Consider the following 16891-nt stretch of genomic DNA (forward strand, 5'->3'; position numbering starts at 1 on the left):
AGGGAGAGAGGTGACACTGGGAGGGAGAAACCCAGAACTGATTTAGGGAGGGTCAGGGACCCCTGAGCACATACAAACTTTAAAGACAGTAAGGGGTATAACTGTGAGAGCTGAAACCCTTGAACGCTGGAATGAAACAGATATGTATTAAACTGAAAAGGCTTAGACCCATTCTGTGGTCAAGAGGAGCCTCTGCTAAAGAAGGAGCAACTGAAGAGACTGCGGTGGATAGACTAATCTTTGCTTTGTGATCTGGGGCTGGTCTGCAGTTTGCTGTTCTAACTAAGGAAGAGGCTGTTGGGACTGTGCTTGGAGGGGCAGAGTCCTCGTGCTTGAATAAGACTGTGCTTTGTGCTGTGTCTTGAAACCCCAAGGGCCTGAGGTGAGCTGGCTCCCTGTTTTGGAAACACAGGAATATAAAAGATTCAAGAGAAGACTCTCAGATACGCTGTGGGTGTGTGTGCTCTGTCTAGCCTGAGACCTTTGCAAGTTGTGCCCTGTGATCTTGAGCACCTAGAGTTTCAAGGGAAACTCGGACGCGCTGGGAGTGTTGTGTGGTGCAGCCCAGGTGTTGGTGAGGAGCGCCTGGGCCTCATGTGCACCACAGGAAGAAGCAAAACTCAGATGCGCAGTGTGCGTGTTGTGGTGCACCAGGGCGTTTGTGAGGAGCGCCTGGACATCATGTGCACCAACGGAGGACGTGAGTCTCGGACAAGCTGGGTGTGTGTCGTGGTGCAGCCCAGGTGTTGGTGAAGAGCACCGGCGCCGCGTAGGTACTAAAAGAAGAAATGAGTCTCCGATGTGCAAGAGTGCGTGTGTTGGTGCCGCAAGGGCGTTGGTGAAGAGGGCTTGGACATCATGTGCACCGGGAGAAGAGGAGAGGCTTGAACGTGCAGGGTGCGTGTTGAGGTGCAAGCTGAGTGTTGGTGAAGAGTGCTGGATCGCTGTGAACACCAAAGAAGAGGCGAGTATCGGACGCACGGTTTGCGTGTCGAAGTGCAACCTGAAGGTGCTCGTGAGGAGTGCCGGGTTCGGGTGTGCCCTGAAATTAAGTAACGTCTCCACAGTGCTGAGGTCGGGTCTTGGTGTGGGCTGAGACCGCCGGAGTGAGGGCCAAGTCATTGGAGCCATCGGAGTCAATCAGCAGCGGCCTGGATAACAAGCCACAGAAGAATTGAGCCGCCGGTCCGAGTCCGCTTTAACCAGTGACGGAGTTCTGGATCAAGGCACATGTCACTGACGTCATAGAGGAGAGTGGGATCGCACCCTCCAGATAATGTGGATCAACACCTGGGGTGGGGTGGGGTGTGGGCACGGAGGAACACTCTCTCGGCCTCCTGCTACAGTCCGCTGTGCGAGCCGTTGCTTCGGCTCGGATCCCAGCCTGTACTGACCCAGGATGGGACAATACTGAGGCCGGAGTGGTAAACAGTACTTTTTGTGTCATCATTTGATCCATAATGGGGGCACTGTTAACAGAACACTTTGCATAATTGCTGCTAATGAACTCTTGAACTGTCGTATGACGCCTGACCTCATTTGTGCCTGACAAACTTTATGCTTGGTGTGCTACGCATTACGTTATTTCTCCCTTGCATATTACCTGATTGTAACCTGGCACATTGCATTATTTCTTCAGTGCACAGTACCTGAGTATAACGTGGCACAGTGTATTATTTCTTTATTGCACCGTACAGGATTGTAGCGTGGCGCATTGCTTGGTTTCTTCCTGGTACAGTGCCTGCTGATCGTGATACGCATTGCATTATTCCTTAACTTGCAAGTACATGACTGTGGTGCTACGTATGGCATTGTTTCTTTGTTGCACAGTATAAGAGAATATTGTTACGCATTGCAGTATTGTTTCCTTTTGCAACGTGTGTGATTCTAGCAATACGACTTGATTAGAGCGGCAGACCCTGATGCAGAGGTCTAGCCCGGACCAGGGTTCAATTCCCCGCCTCGGCGGGTCTTGGGCTCAAAATTCCACGGACCTGATAAATCTCGCCTCGGTGCCTATTCCAATCATGGAGTCCCACTCTGCAACTCTGGGCAATAGCTTGCTTAATCTCCACAACGGCCCCCACAATGCTAAGGATGCCTGGCCTCCACCTTGGGGGTGCCCAGGAGTGGACGCCTCACAGGGAAAGCCAGGATGGGTTCCACAGCGGTATTCGTACAAGCGCCTTGAGACCCTTGCGGGTGAGTAGTGCGCTATACAAGTATCAATTTACATTTTATTTTTTTTACAACCTTTTGGGAAACGGTTAGAAGTTAGCTTAACTGTTGGTTAAGAAGTGGTGGTTGGGATTAGAACCTACCAACCCACCGGAAAGAATACTACCAATTCTTATATGTTGATTTTGTATTGTGTGGTCGTAGCGTATAATTGCTTATATAAAGATTATACTAATTTTTTTCAATACTCGTGTGGAGTCTATTTGTGATGACATCATGGGGTTACTGTGAGCGTGGTTGCACATACTGAACACTTGTGCCTTGGAAATAAGCCTGTCTGCTCATGCCAAGCTTCTAAGGGGTGAGCAGAGCTAAATAGACGGTGTCCTTACTTAGCCTAACGTTGAAGCGAGGGGTCAGGGGGATCACTGACATAATATAGAATGCCAAAATATCGACCTACTAAAATATTGAGGTAAAAATATAGAATGCCAAAATATCGACCTCCTATCTCCAAACAGTTAAGTACAAAAATATCGAATCAAAAATTTCGATGTAAAAAATATAGTTAGTAAAAATATCGAATTTTTTTAAATGCTTTAAATTAATTAAAAATGATTGAAATAATAAATATAATGAACTTAAACATACTTAAAATACTTAAATAACCTTAATATTAATAAATAATTATTATAAGTAAAAAAAAACATACAAATTGATTTGTTAATACATATATATATAAACGTAATATTAATAAAAAAACTTACAATATTTTTACCGTAGGATAGCGGAAAGGGTAACATTTACTATTACCACTCCAATGAGTGCAACAGTAGGGAAAGCGTTGGATAGCGTAGGGGTAAAAATTACTATTCCCACTCCAGAGACTGCAACAGTAGGGAAAGCGTTGGATAGCGTAGGGGTAAAAAATACCATTCCAACATCCAGAGAGTGCAACAGTAGGGAAAGCGCTGGATAGCGTAGGGGTAAAAATTACTATTCCCACTCCAGATAGTGCAACAGTAGGGAAAGCGTTGGATAGCGAAGTGGTAAAAATTACTATTCCCACTCCAGAGAGTGCAACAGTAGGGAAAGCGTTGGATAGTGTAGAGGTAAAAATTACTATTCCCACTCCAGAGAGTGCAACAGTAGGGAAAGCCTTGGATAGCATAGGGGTAAAAATTACTATTCCCACTCCAGAGAGTGCAACAGTAGGGAAAGCGTTGGATAGCGTAGAGGTAAAAATTACTATTCCCACTCCAGAGAGTGCAACAGTAGGGAAAGCGCTGAATAGTGTAGGGGTAAAAATTACTATTCCCACTCCAGAGAGTTTAACAGTAGAGAAAGCGTTGGATAGCGTAGAGGTAAAAACTTACTATTCCCACTCCAGAGAGTGCAACAGTAGGGAAAGCGTTGGATAGCGTAGGTGTAAAAATTACTATTCCAACTCCAGAGAGTGTAACAGTAGGGAAAGCGCTGGATAGCGTAGGTGTAAAAATTACTATTCCCACTCCACAGAGTGCAACAGTAGGGAAAGAGTTAGATAATATAGGGGTAAAAATTACTATTCCCACTCCAGAGAGTGCAACAGTAGGGAAAGCGGTGGATAGCGTAGGGGTAAAAATTACTATTCCCACTCCAGAGAGTGCAACAGTAGGGAAAGCGTTGGATAGCGTAGGCGTAAAAATTACTATTCCCACACCAGAGAGTGCAACAGTAGGGAAAGCGTTGGATAACGTAGGGGTAAAAATTACTATTCCAACTCCAGACAGTGCAACAGTAGGGAAAGCGTTGGATAGCGTAGGGGTAACAATTACTATTCCAGCTCCAGAGAGTGCAACAGTAGGGAAAGCGCTGGATAGCGTTGGGGTAAAAATTACTATTCCCACTCCAGGGAGTGCAACAGTAGGGAAAGCATTGTATAGCAGGAGGGGTAAAAATTACTATTCCCACTCCAGAGAGTGTAACAGTAGGGAAAGCGGTGGATAGCGTAGGGGTAAAACTCACTATTCCAACTCCAGAGAGTGCAACAGTAGGGAAAGCGCTGGATAGCGTAGGGGTAAAAATTACTATTCCCACTCCACAGAGTGCAACAGTAGGGAAAGCGTTGGATAGCAAAGGGGTAAAAATTACTATTCCCACTCCAGAGAGTGCAACAGTAGGGAAAGCGTTGGATAGCGTAGGTGTAAAAATTACTATTCCAACTCCAGAGAGTGCAACAGTAGGGAAAGCGTTGGATAGCGTAGGTGTAAAAATTACTATTCCAACTCCAGAGAGTGTAACAGTAGGTAAAGCGCTGGATAGCGTAGGTGTAAAAATTACTATTCCCACTCCAGAGAGTTTAACAGTAGGGAAAGCGTTGGATAGCGTAGAGGTAAAAATTACTATTCCCACTCCAGAGAGTGCAACAGTAGGGAAAGCGTTGGATAGCGTAGGTGTAAAAATTACTATTCCAACTCCAGAGAGTGCAACAGTAGGGAAAGAGTTAGATAATATAGGGGTAAAAATTACTATTCCCGCTCCAGAGAGTGCAACAGTAGGGAAAGCGGTGGATAGCGTAGGGGTAAAAATTACTATTCCCACTCCAGAGAGTGCAACAGTAGGGAAAGCGTTGGATAGCGTAGGCGTAAAAATTACTATTCCCACTCCAGAGAGTGCAACAGTAGGGAAAGCGTTGGATAACGTAGGGGTAAAAATTACTATTCCAACACCAGACAGTGCAACAGTAGGGAAAGCGTTAGATAGCGTAGGGGTAACAATTACTATTCCAACTCCAGAGAGTGCAACAGTAGGGAAAGCGCTGGATAGCGTAGGTGTAAAAATTACTATTCCCACTCCACAGAGTGCAACAGTAGGGAAAGAGTTAGATAATATAGGGGTAAAAATTACTATTCCCACTCCAGAGAGTGCAACAGTAGGGAAAGCGGTGGATAGCGTAGGGGTAAAAATTACTATTCCCACTCCAGAGAGTGCAACAGTAGGGAAAGCGTTGGATAGCGTAGGCGTAAAAATTACTATTCCCACTCCAGAGAGTGCAACAGTAGGGAAAGCGTTGGATAACGTAGGGGTAAAAATTACTATTCCAACTCCAGACAGTGCAACAGTAGGGAAAGTGTTGGATAGCGTAGGGGTAACAATTACTATTCCAGCTCCAGAGAGTGCAACAGTAGGGAAAGCGCTGGATAGCGTTGGGGTAAAAATTACTATTCCCACTCCAGAGAGTGCAACAGTAGGGAAAGCATTGTTTAGCAGGAGGGGTAAAAATTACTATTCCCACTCCAGAGAGTGTAACAGTAGGGAAAGTGTTGGATAGCGTAGGGGTAAAACTCACTATTCCAACTCCAGAGAGTGCAACAGTAGGGAAAGCGCTGGATAGCGTAGGGGTAAAAATTACTATTCCCACTCCACAGAGTGCAACAGTAGGGAAAGCGTTGGATAGCAAAGGGGTAAAAATTACTATTCCCACTCCAGAGAGTGCAACAGTAGGGAAAGCGTTAGATAATATAGGGGTAAAAATTACTATTCCCACTCCAGAGAGTGCAACAGTAGGGAAAGCGTTAGATAGCGTAGGGGTAAAAATTACTATTCCCACTCCAGAGAGTGCAAGAGTGCAACAGTAGGGAAAGCGTTGGATAGTGTAGAGGTAAAAATTACTATTCCCACTCCAGAGAGTGCAACAGTAGGGAAAGCGTTGGATAGCGTAGGTGTAAAAATTACTATTCCAACTCCAGAGAGTGTAACAGTAGGTAAAGCGTTAGATAATATAGGGGTAAAAATTACTATTCCCACTCCAGAGAGTTTAACAGTAGGGAAAGCGTTGGATAGCGTAGAGGTAAAAATTACTATTCCCACTCCAGAGAGTGCAACAGTAGGGAAAGCGTTGGATAGCGTAGGTGTAAAAATTACTATTCCAACTCCAGAGAGTGTAACAGTAGGTAAAGCGCTGGATAGCGTAGGTGTAAAAATTACTATTCCCACTCCAGAGAGTTTAACAGTAGGGAAAGCGTTGGATAGCGTAGAGGTAAAAATTACTATTCCCACTCCAGAGAGTGCAACAGTAGGGAAAGCGTTGGATAGCGTAGGTGTAAAAATTACTATTCCAACTCCAGAGAGTGCAACAGTAGGGAAAGAGTTAGATAATATAGGGGTAAAAATTACTATTCCCACTCCAGAGAGTGCAACAGTAGGGAAAGCGGTGGATAGCGTAGGGGTAAAAATTACTATTCCCACTCCAGAGAGTGCAACAGTAGGGAAAGCGTTGGATAGCGTAGGCGTAAAAATTACTATTCCCACTCCAGAGAGTGCAACAGTAGGGAAAGCGTTGGATAACGTAGGGGTAAAAATTACTATTCCAACACCAGACAGTGCAACAGTAGGGAAAGCGTTAGATAGCGTAGGGGTAACAATTACTATTCCAACTCCAGAGAGTGTAACAGTAGGGAAAGCGCTGGATAGCGTTGGGGTAAAAATTACTATTCCCACTCCAGAGAGTGCAACAGTAGGGAAAGCATTGTATAACAGGAGGGGTACAAATTACTATTCCCACTCCAGAGAGTGCAACAGTAGGGAAAGCGTTGGATAGCGTAGGGGTAAAACTTACTATTCCAACTCCAGAGAGTGCAACAGTAGGGAAAGCGCTGGATAGCGTAGGGGTAAAAATTACTATTCCCACTCCACAGAGTGCAACAGTAGGGAAAGCGTTGGATAGAAAAGGGGTAAAAATCACTATTCCCACTCCAGAGAGTGCAACAGTAGGGAAAGCGTTAGATAGCGTAGGGGTAAAAATTACTATTCCCACTCCAGAGAGTGCAACAGTAGGGAAAGCGTTGGATAGCGTTGAGGTAAAAATTGTCAGGAACGGCCGAGGCGCCTGCCTAAAAGGTAATGAACTACATCTCCCAGAAGTCCTGGAGGTGGGCGTGGTCCTATATAAGGCCGGGTTGGACCATTCCTCACTGTTCGTGATTTGTTCCATTCAGTGCATTGGGATTTCAATCGTTTTGTTACTGGCGAACGTCTTCTCTCTGTTCTTGTAGAGGGAAGCTTTAGACGTTCCTTTGTTTGCTGTCGGCTCGTGGAGGAGCCGCATTTCTGGTTACCTTCTGCTGACTCAGGATTTACAGAGTAGCGGTTGTGTTCCTGGGCGTCTTGCTGCAGAGTTCTGTGATTCCTTCCTGGTGGACGCTGTGACTCGGCGTGTTTGGATGAGCGGAAGTAGAGTGGGAGAACGGACCCTTACCAGCATATGCAAGTTCTGTAAGTTACAGACAGCGCGTGTCTTAACGCGTTTTCCTGTATTAGTATTTGGATTAACTTTGGAGTTAGTGAAAGCGAAAAGGCTTTGGGATTAAGGACTGACACGGCTGTGTTCAGCATTTAATGTATATTGGATACAGAGAGAGCGGAGTGTAGTGGAGACACTTTATCTACACGCTACCGCTACGAAGAAAGGCACTAGTGTCTCGTGGTTTAAGTGCCAAAGCGGAAGGTTGTGGGATTCTACACCTTGCCGTGTTTAGAGCAAGTTTCATTGAGGATTCCGTGGATTACTATTTTGTAGAGCGGAGGACAGTAGTAGGAGGCTACGTCTTGCCGTGTCTAATCAGGAACCATTTTTTGTACTTTTCAAGGAAATACTTTCAGCTTTCACGTGACAGTCTTTTTTGGAATCACTTGGGATTGTGGTGTAATGCACAGTTTTCTTATGGATATGAACTAACACAAGGCGGGGTACGTTATGAACAAAACTAAGGAATTCCTATAGGTGTTCTCTATGGTATAGTTGTTTAACCTCATATTTATATTCTTTAGGGACCCGAGGTTCTGTTATTCGATACATGATACAACAGGGAAGAGGTGGAGTGCACTTTCTTCACAAAGGTGAATCATTTGCTCAATTTAGCGAGAATGAAATGAGTGTAGGGTTAATCTGTGAACATTTGTAACATGTGTATTCATTTTCTTGTCTTTCAGCTATCCCTTCCCTGCAGTCCCCTTCCGTCCCCTCCTTGTTCTGTTTTCCCTCGCCCTATCACTCGAACACTCTGTGTTTTAAGCGTCAGTGTGTTGGTGAGATCGGGGGGTGGAGTTTTATGTGCATCAACCGTATCCTGCAGCGTGGAGTCTGACAGAATCACGAACCCACGAATTGCATACTGCCTGGTCCGGTTGAGGTACATATGGCCACCTTGGAGGATGTGTTACATGCTCTGGTTTTAGTTCAACAAGAATTGGCATCTTCCAAGGCCGAGACGGCTGCGCTTAAAGATAGGGTAGAACAGCTTTCTAAGAATCCTTTTTCTGCTAGTCCTTCTCGGATACAGGTTACTGTTCCCCCCCCTATTCCATTGGCTACCCCGGAAAGATATGCGGGTGATCCACGTAAAACGCAAGTGTTTTTGACGCAGGTGATGCTCCACTTTTCATGTAAACCAGCCTCTTTCCCTACGAACCACTCTAGGGTTGCGTTTGCTATCTCTTATTTGGTGGGGGATGCGCCAATTGGGCGGTACCCCTGATAAAGAGAGACGATGCCATATTGTCAAACTGGACAGCGTTCAGGGACGAATTTGAGAAGGTGTTTGACAGAAGGGCCACTAATTTCAGCGCAGATAAAGAGTTGTTAACCTTGCGTCAGGGCAGAAGTGATTTGATAACCTATCTAACCATGTTTAATCGATTGGTGGCTGAAACGGAATGGCCGGAAGGAAAGAGAATGTCTTTGTTTTATCAAGGTTTGAGGGATGAATTGAAGGATGTGGTAGCGCAGATAGACCCTCAGCCCACTACATGTGTAGACATGGTGAATTTGGTTCTAAGGTTGGATGGTAGGCTAAGTGAGCGGAGTGGAGACAGGAGAAAATGGGACAAAGGTTATACCCGTACTGTGAGTTTCCCTCCTAGAGCCATGGGTACAGCTGAGACTGGTCTAGAACCAATGGAAATAGGAGCTATTAGACCCCCGTTATCCAAAGATGAAAGAGAAAGTAGAAGAGTACAAGGCCTTTGTATGTATTGTGGGAAAAAGGGGCACTATGTACGAGAGTGCCCTTCCAAGCCCAAAACTCCCACTGGTTGGAATAAGAATAAAAGGGTGGCTGTTTCCACTACAGCTAGAGAGTCAGACAACTTGTTGGTACCTTCACCTAGAGAGGTAGAGACACCTGACTAGAAACTCACCTCATTATCTTCACAGGGTATAGGGGAAACTGAGTCTCACCTGGTGTTAGCTATGACGTTGGAGTGTGAGCAGAAAACCCATCAAGTAATGGTTATGCTGGACTCAGGTGCTACAGGTAGTTTTATAGACAATGGGTTGGTGTCTCGCTTGTCTATACCTAGAGTACCTAGAGATAATCCAGAGGAGGTTTTGGCAGTTGATGGGCAGCCCATAAAATCAGGTCTCATAACGGAGAAAACAGCAGAAGTAGAGTTGTCTATAGAAGTGTCAGAAGGGAGACATGTGGAAAAGGTAGAGTTGAATATAATCGATGCTCCTCAATACGAGATCATCTTGGGAATGCCTTGGTTCACACACCACAACCCTTCTATTGACTGGAAAACACGCACTGTGCATTTCTCATCTGGGTTTTGTAAGGAACATCTGGTACCTTATGTGTCTTCCCCCGTAGCAGTGCTAGCATGTCTGTTTATGGTGGCAACAGCCGCAGAGAAGGAGGTGGTCCTTCCGAAACAATATGAAGCATTTCAGGTTGTGTTTGGCGAAAGTAGAGCTGAGATTTTACCACCTCATAGGGCGTATGACTGCCGGATAGACTTGATTGATGGGGCTGTTATTCCAACATGTCGAGTGTACGCCTTGTCTGTCCCTGAAACCACACATTTAAAGGAGTACATTGACCATTATGAAAGCATAGGGTTCACTTCATAAGACCTTCTCGTTCCCCTGCAGCCTCGCCCCTTTTTTTTGTTGCAAAAGCTAATGGTGATTTGAGGGCATGTGTAGACTACCGCATCTTGAATAAGAATACCATTCGCAACCAATACCCTCTCCCCCTCATTACAGTTTTGATTGACCAAGTGAGGGAGGCTGTGATCTATACTCGTTTGGACTTGCGAGGTGCCTATCACTTGGTCAGGGTACGTGAGGGGGATGAGTGGAAGACGGCTTTCAAGACGCGGTATGGACTATACGAATACTTGGTCATGCCGTTTGGGCTATGTAATGCCCCTGCGGCTTTTCAGTTTCTGATCAATGATGTCCTGAAGGAATATGTTGATTTGTTCGTAGTTGTCTACATCGATGACATCTTGGTGTATTCTATGGAGGAAGACCATCATGTGGAACAAGTATGCAAGGTACTGGCTAAATTGAGAGAACATAGCCTTTTTGTGAAACTCAGTAAATGTGAGTTTGGAGTGTACAGTGTGGAATTCTTGGGAGTGATGATCAGTCCTTTGGGTTTGCAAATGTCCGAGCGCAAGGTTACTGCTGTGCGGGATTGGCCAGTTCCGAGGAATGTGAGAGAGGTCCAGAGTTTTTTGGGCTTCGCGAATTACTATCGTCGCTTTATCTTGCATTTTTCGCAGTTGGCAGTGCCCATTACGAGGCTTTTGAGGAAGGGTATATCATTTGAGTGGACACAGGAGGCCGGAGAGGCTTTCCAAACACTCAAGACTTCTTTCACTACCGCACCGGTTCTGTCTCATCCTAATCTAGAACATCCCTTCGTGATAGAGGCTGATGCTTCGGATGAAGCCATAGGGGCAGTGTTGTCTCAGAGGGATGTAGGTACAGGGCAATTGCACCCAGTGGCCTTTCTGTCAAAGAAGTTGAGTTCGGCTGAACTCAACTATACTATAGCGGAAAAGGAATTGTTGTCCATAAAGAGGGCTTTCCAAGAGTGGAGACAATATCTTTGGGGTGCTCTTCATACCATCACAGTATACACAGACCATAGAAACCTGCAATATATGTCCTCGGCCAGACATCTAACTCAACGGCAAATGAGATGGATGCTCTTTTTTGCTGAATACAATTTTGTAGTCACTTTTCGCCCGGGGTCTGAAAACAGAAAGGCTGATGCCTTATCCCATCAGACAATGCCAGCAGAGAGTGAGGAAGAGAAAAAGGCCATCATACCTACAGGGAAAGTTCTTTGTGTGGTAAGGGCTGAGACATTTTTGGATGACCTTAAGAATCATCATTATCCAGGGGGTTGGACAACCTGGGCGCATGGCATCACTGACAGGAAGGTAAGAGAAGGACTGCCGTTCTATCAAAACAGGTTGTTCTTGCCCTCGGTTCCTTTGCAGAAAAAGGCGTTCATCTGGTGTCATGAGGGGGTGCTAGTAGGACATCCTGGTATACGTAAGACCATCGATACCATCCAAAGACATTTCTGGTGGGCTACCCTGATCAAGGATGTTACTATGTGGGTGGCTCGTTGTGATATCTGTGCCCGAGCCAAGGGAGTAAATACAAAAAAAGCGGGGAAACTCATTCCCATGCCTACACCCAGTCAACCGTGGCAGAACATAAGTCTGGATTTTGTGTCAGGTCTTCCGCTTGATCAGGGTTTCTCAGCCGTTTTGGTGGTAGTAGACAGTCTCACCAAAATGGGACACTTCATCCCTTGTAAAAACCTTCCCAATGCGAGCCAAACTGCACAGCTGTTAGCCAGTAACATTGTCCGTCTGCATGGGATACCACGAGTGATCGTATCAGATAGGGGGCCACAATTCATTGCCCGCTTCTGGCGCATGTGGTGTCGTGCCCTAAATATCGAATCTAATCTGTCTACCAGCTTCCACCCTCAGACAGACGGGAAAACGGAACGTCTGAACCAAACTTTGAAGAAGTACTTGAGATGTTTCTCTAAAGAAGCTCACGAGTCCTGGGTAGATCTATTATGGATGGCGGAGCTGGCCTATAATAATGCGTGGCATAGTTCCACTGGGATGTCTCCCTTCAAAGCTAATTTCGGTTTTGACGCAAACACTTTGCCTGTTGACATACCTGCAGATCTCCATGATCAGCTTTCTGTTAAGGAAAAGATCATAATGCTGAGGAAGGTTCACAAAGGGGTACAGGTGCATTTAAACAAGGCCAAGGAGGTGTACAAGAAGTGGGAGGATCGCCGCAGGATAGAGGGCCGTCAGTATGTGGTGGGAGACAAGGTATGGCTGTCAACCAAGAACATTAAGTTTAAGCTGCGCAGTGTATTTCACCCCAGGTACATCGGCCCTTATCCCATTGTGAAACAGGTGAATCCCGTAACATACAAACTGAGGCTGCCAGGTTCACTACGGATACACCCAGTGTTTCATGTGCAATTGCTGAAGCCCGCTCTTACATCTCGTAGGGCGGCCCCTCCACCAGTGTTATGTGATGGGGGTATGGAATATGAGGTCAAGTGCATCCGTGACTCTAAGTGGTGCAGGGGTGTTCTTAAGTACTTGGTATCTTGGAAGGGTTACACCGCTGAAGGCGACTCTTGGGAGCTTTGTTCTGATGTGCATGCCCCGGGTGCGGTGCGAACATTCCACAGGAGATTCCCTGCTAAGCCTGGCCCTAGGAGGCGCTAGGGACGGGGACATACTGTCAGGAACGGCCGAGGCGCCTGCCTAAAAGGTAATGAACTACATCTCCCAGAAGTCCTGGAGGTGGGCGTGGTCCTATATAAGGCCGGGTTGGACCATTCCTCACTGTTTGTGATTTGTTCCATTCAGTGCATTGGGATTTCAATCGTTTTGTTACTGGCGAACGTCTTCTCTCTGTTCTTGTAGAGGGAAGCTTTAGACGTTCCTTTGTTTGCTGTCGGCTCGTGGAGGAGCCGCGTTTCTGGTTACCTTCTGCTGACTCAGGATTTACAGAGTAGCGGTTGTGTTCCTGGGCGTCTTGCTGCAGAGTTCTGTGATTCCTTCCTGGTGGACGCTGTGACTCGGCGTGTTTGGATGAGCGGAAGTAGAGTGGGAGAACGGACCCTTACCAGCATATGCAAGTTCTGTAAGTTACAGACAGCGCGTGTCTTAACGCGTTTTCCTGTATTAGTATTTGGATTAACTTTGGAGTTAGTGAAAGCGAAAAGGCTTTGGGATTAAGGACTGACACGGCTGTGTTCAGCATTTAATGTATATTGGATACAGAGAGAGCGGAGTGTAGTGGAGACACTTTATCTACACGCTACCGCTACGAAGAAAGGCACTAGTGTCTCGTGGTTTAAGTGCCAAAGCGGAAGGTTGTGGGATTCTACACCTTGCCGTGTTTGGAGCAAGTTTCATTGAGGATTCCGTGGATTACTATTTTGTAGAGCGGAGGACAGTAGTAGGAGGCTACGTCTTGCCGTGTCTAATCAGGAACCATTTTTTGTACTTTTCAAGGAAATACTTTCAGCTTTCACGTGACAGTCTTTTTTGGAATCACTTGGGATTGTGGTGTAATGCACAGTTTTCTTATGGATATGAACTACCACAAGGCGGGGTACGTTATAAACAAAACTAAGGAATTCCTATAGGTGTTCTCTATGGTATAGTTGTTTAACCTGATATTTATATTCTTTAGGGACCCGAGGTTCTGTTATTCGATACATGATACAACAGGGAAGAGGTGGAGTGCACTTTCTTCACAAAGGTGAATCATTTGCTCAATTTAGCGAGAATGAAATGAGTGTAGGGTTAATCTGTGAACATTTGTAACCTGTGTATTCATTTTCTTGTCTTTCAGCTATCCCTTCCCTGCAGTCCCCTTCCGTCCCCTCCTTGTTCTGTTTTCCCTCGCCCTATCACTCGAACACTCTGTGTTTTAAGCGTCAGTGTGTTGGTGAGATCGGGAGGTGGAGTTTTATGTACATCAACCGGATCCTGCAGCGTGGAGTCTGACAAAAATTACTATTCCCACTCAGATAGTGCGACAGTAGGGAAAACGTTGGATAACGTAGGGGTAAAAATTACTATTCCAACTCCAGACATTGCAACAGTAGGTAAAGCGTTGGATAGCGTAGGTGTAAAAATTACTATTCCCACTCCACAGAGTGCAACAGTAGGGAAAGCGTTGGATAGCGTAGGGGTAAAAATTACTATTCCCACTCCACAGAGTGCAACAGTAGGGAAAGCGTTGGATAGCGTAGGGGTAAAAATTACTATTCCCACTCCAGAGAGTGCAACAGTAGGGAAAGCGTTGGATAGCGTAGGGGTAAAAATTGCTATTCCCACTCCAGAGAGTGCAACAGTAGGGAAAGCGTTGGATAGCGTAGGTGTAAAAATTACTATTCCCACTACAGAGAGTGCAACAGTAGGGAAAGCGTTGGATAACATAGGGGTAAAAATTACTATTCCAACTCCAGACAGTGCAACAGTAGGGAAAGCGTTGGATAGCGTAGTGGTAAAAATTACTATTCCAACTCCAGAGAGTGCAAAAGTAGGGAAAGCGCTGGATAGCGTTGGGGTAAAAATTACTATTCCCACTCCAGAGAGTGCAACAGTAGGGAAAGCATTGTATAGCAGGAGGGGTAAAAAATACTATTCCCACTCCAGAGAGTGCAGCAGTAGGGAAAGCGTTGGATAGCGTAGGGGTAAAGCTCACTATTCCAACTCCAGAGAGTGCAACAGTAGGGAAAGCGCTGGATAGCGTAGGGGTAAAAATTACTATTCCCACTCCACAGAGTGCAACAGTAGGGAAAGTGTTAGATAGCAAAGGGGTAAAAATTACTATTCCCACTCCAGAGGGTGCAACAGTAGGGAAAGCGTTGGATAGCGTATGGGTAAAAATTACTATTCCCACTCCAGAGAGTGCAACAGTAGGGAAAGCGTTAGATAGCATAGGGGTAAAAATTACTATTCCCACTCCAGAGAGTGCAACAGTAGGGAAAGCGTTGGATAGCGTAGAGGTAAATATTACTATTCCAACTCCAGAGAGTGCAACAGTAGGGAAAGCGTTGGATAACGTAGGGGTAAAAATTACTATTCCAACTCCAGACAGTGCAACAGTAGGTAAAGCGTTGGATAGCGTAGGTGTAAAAATTACTATTCCCACTCCACAGAGTGCAACAGTAGGGAAAGCGTTGGATAGCGTAGGGGTAAAAATTACTATTCCCACTCCAGAGAGTGCAACAGTAGGGAAAGCGTTGGATAGCATAGGGGTAAAAATTACTATTCCCACTCCAGAGAGTGCAGCAGTAGGGAAAGCGTTGGATAGCATAGAGGTAAAAATTACTATTCCCACTCCAGAGAGTGCAACAGTAGGGAAAGCGTTGGATAACGTAGTGGTAAAAATTACTATTCCAACTCCAGACAGTGCAACAGTAGGTAAAGCGTTGGATAGCGTAGGGGTAAAAATTACTATTCCAACTCCAGAGAGTGCAACAGTAGGGAAAGCGCTGGATAGCGTTGGGGTAAAAATGACTATTCCCACTCCAGAGAGTGCAACAGTAGGGAAAGCATTGTATAGCAGGAGGGGTAAAAATTACTATTCCCACTCCAGAGAGTGCAACAGTAGGGAAAGCGTTGGATAGCGTAGGGGTAAAACTCACTATTACAACTCCAGAGAGTACAACAGTAGGGAAAGCGCTGGATAGCGTAGGGGTAAAAATTACTATTCCCACTCCACAGAGTGCAACAGTAGGGAAAGCGTTGGATAGCATAGGGGTAAAAATTACTATTCCCACTCCAGAGAGTGCAACAGTAGGGAAAGCGTTGGATAGCGTATGGGTAAAAATTACTATTCCCACTCCAGAGAGTGCAACAGTAAGGAAAGCGTTGGATAGCGTAGGGGTAAAAATTACTATTCCCACTCCAGAGAGTGCAACAGTAGGGAAAGCATTGGATAGCGTAGGGATAAAAATTACTATTCCCACTCCAGAGAGTGCAGCAGTAGGGAAAGCGTTGGATAGCGTAGGGGTAAAAAATTACTATTCCCACACCAGTTAGTGCAACAGTAGGGAAAGCATTGGATAGCAGGAGGGTAAACATTACTATTCCCACTCCAGTGAGTGCAACAGTAGGGAAAATAAATACTTCATATATAAATAAAAATAAAATAAATAATAATACCAATTACAAATTAGTTAAAATACTTAACACTTTTATATAATATATTAATTAATCAATTAAAAATGCAAATACAAATTAAATAATAAAAATAATTACCTACTAATTCAAATTATTTACCAATTAACAATAAATTAATTAACAATTAGAAAATAATTTAAAATTTGATAAAATAAAATAATTAATTAAAAAATAGAATTACTTACAATTAAATTACTCCCCACCCTATTCCCCTATAAACCCACAACCCACTACATAAACTAAATTAATAAAATTAAAATAATTATCAATTAATAAATTATTAACTATTATTTCACAATAAATACAAATAAATAAATTAACATATTTAATTTGTTATAATTAAATAACTTCCCACCCTATTCCCCTATAAACCCACAACCCGCTACTGAAAATAAATTACTAAAATTAACATATTTATCAGTTAATCTATTAATTTTAATTAATTACCAATTATATTTTAATTAATTACCAATAATAATTAATTAATAATAATTCAATATAAATACCAAAAAATAAATTAACATATTTAATTAATTATAATTAAATTACTTCCCACCCTTTTCCCCTATAAACCCACAACCCGCTACAGAAAATAAATTACTAAAATGAACATAATTATCAATTAATCAATTAATTAAAAATAATTACCAATTATATTTTAATTAATTAATAAATAATAATTAAT

This window comes from Lissotriton vulgaris, chromosome 2_1, assembly GCF_964263255.1.
Source record: "Lissotriton vulgaris chromosome 2_1, aLisVul1.2, whole genome shotgun sequence".
Classification (NCBI taxonomy): Eukaryota; Metazoa; Chordata; class Amphibia; order Caudata; family Salamandridae; genus Lissotriton; species Lissotriton vulgaris.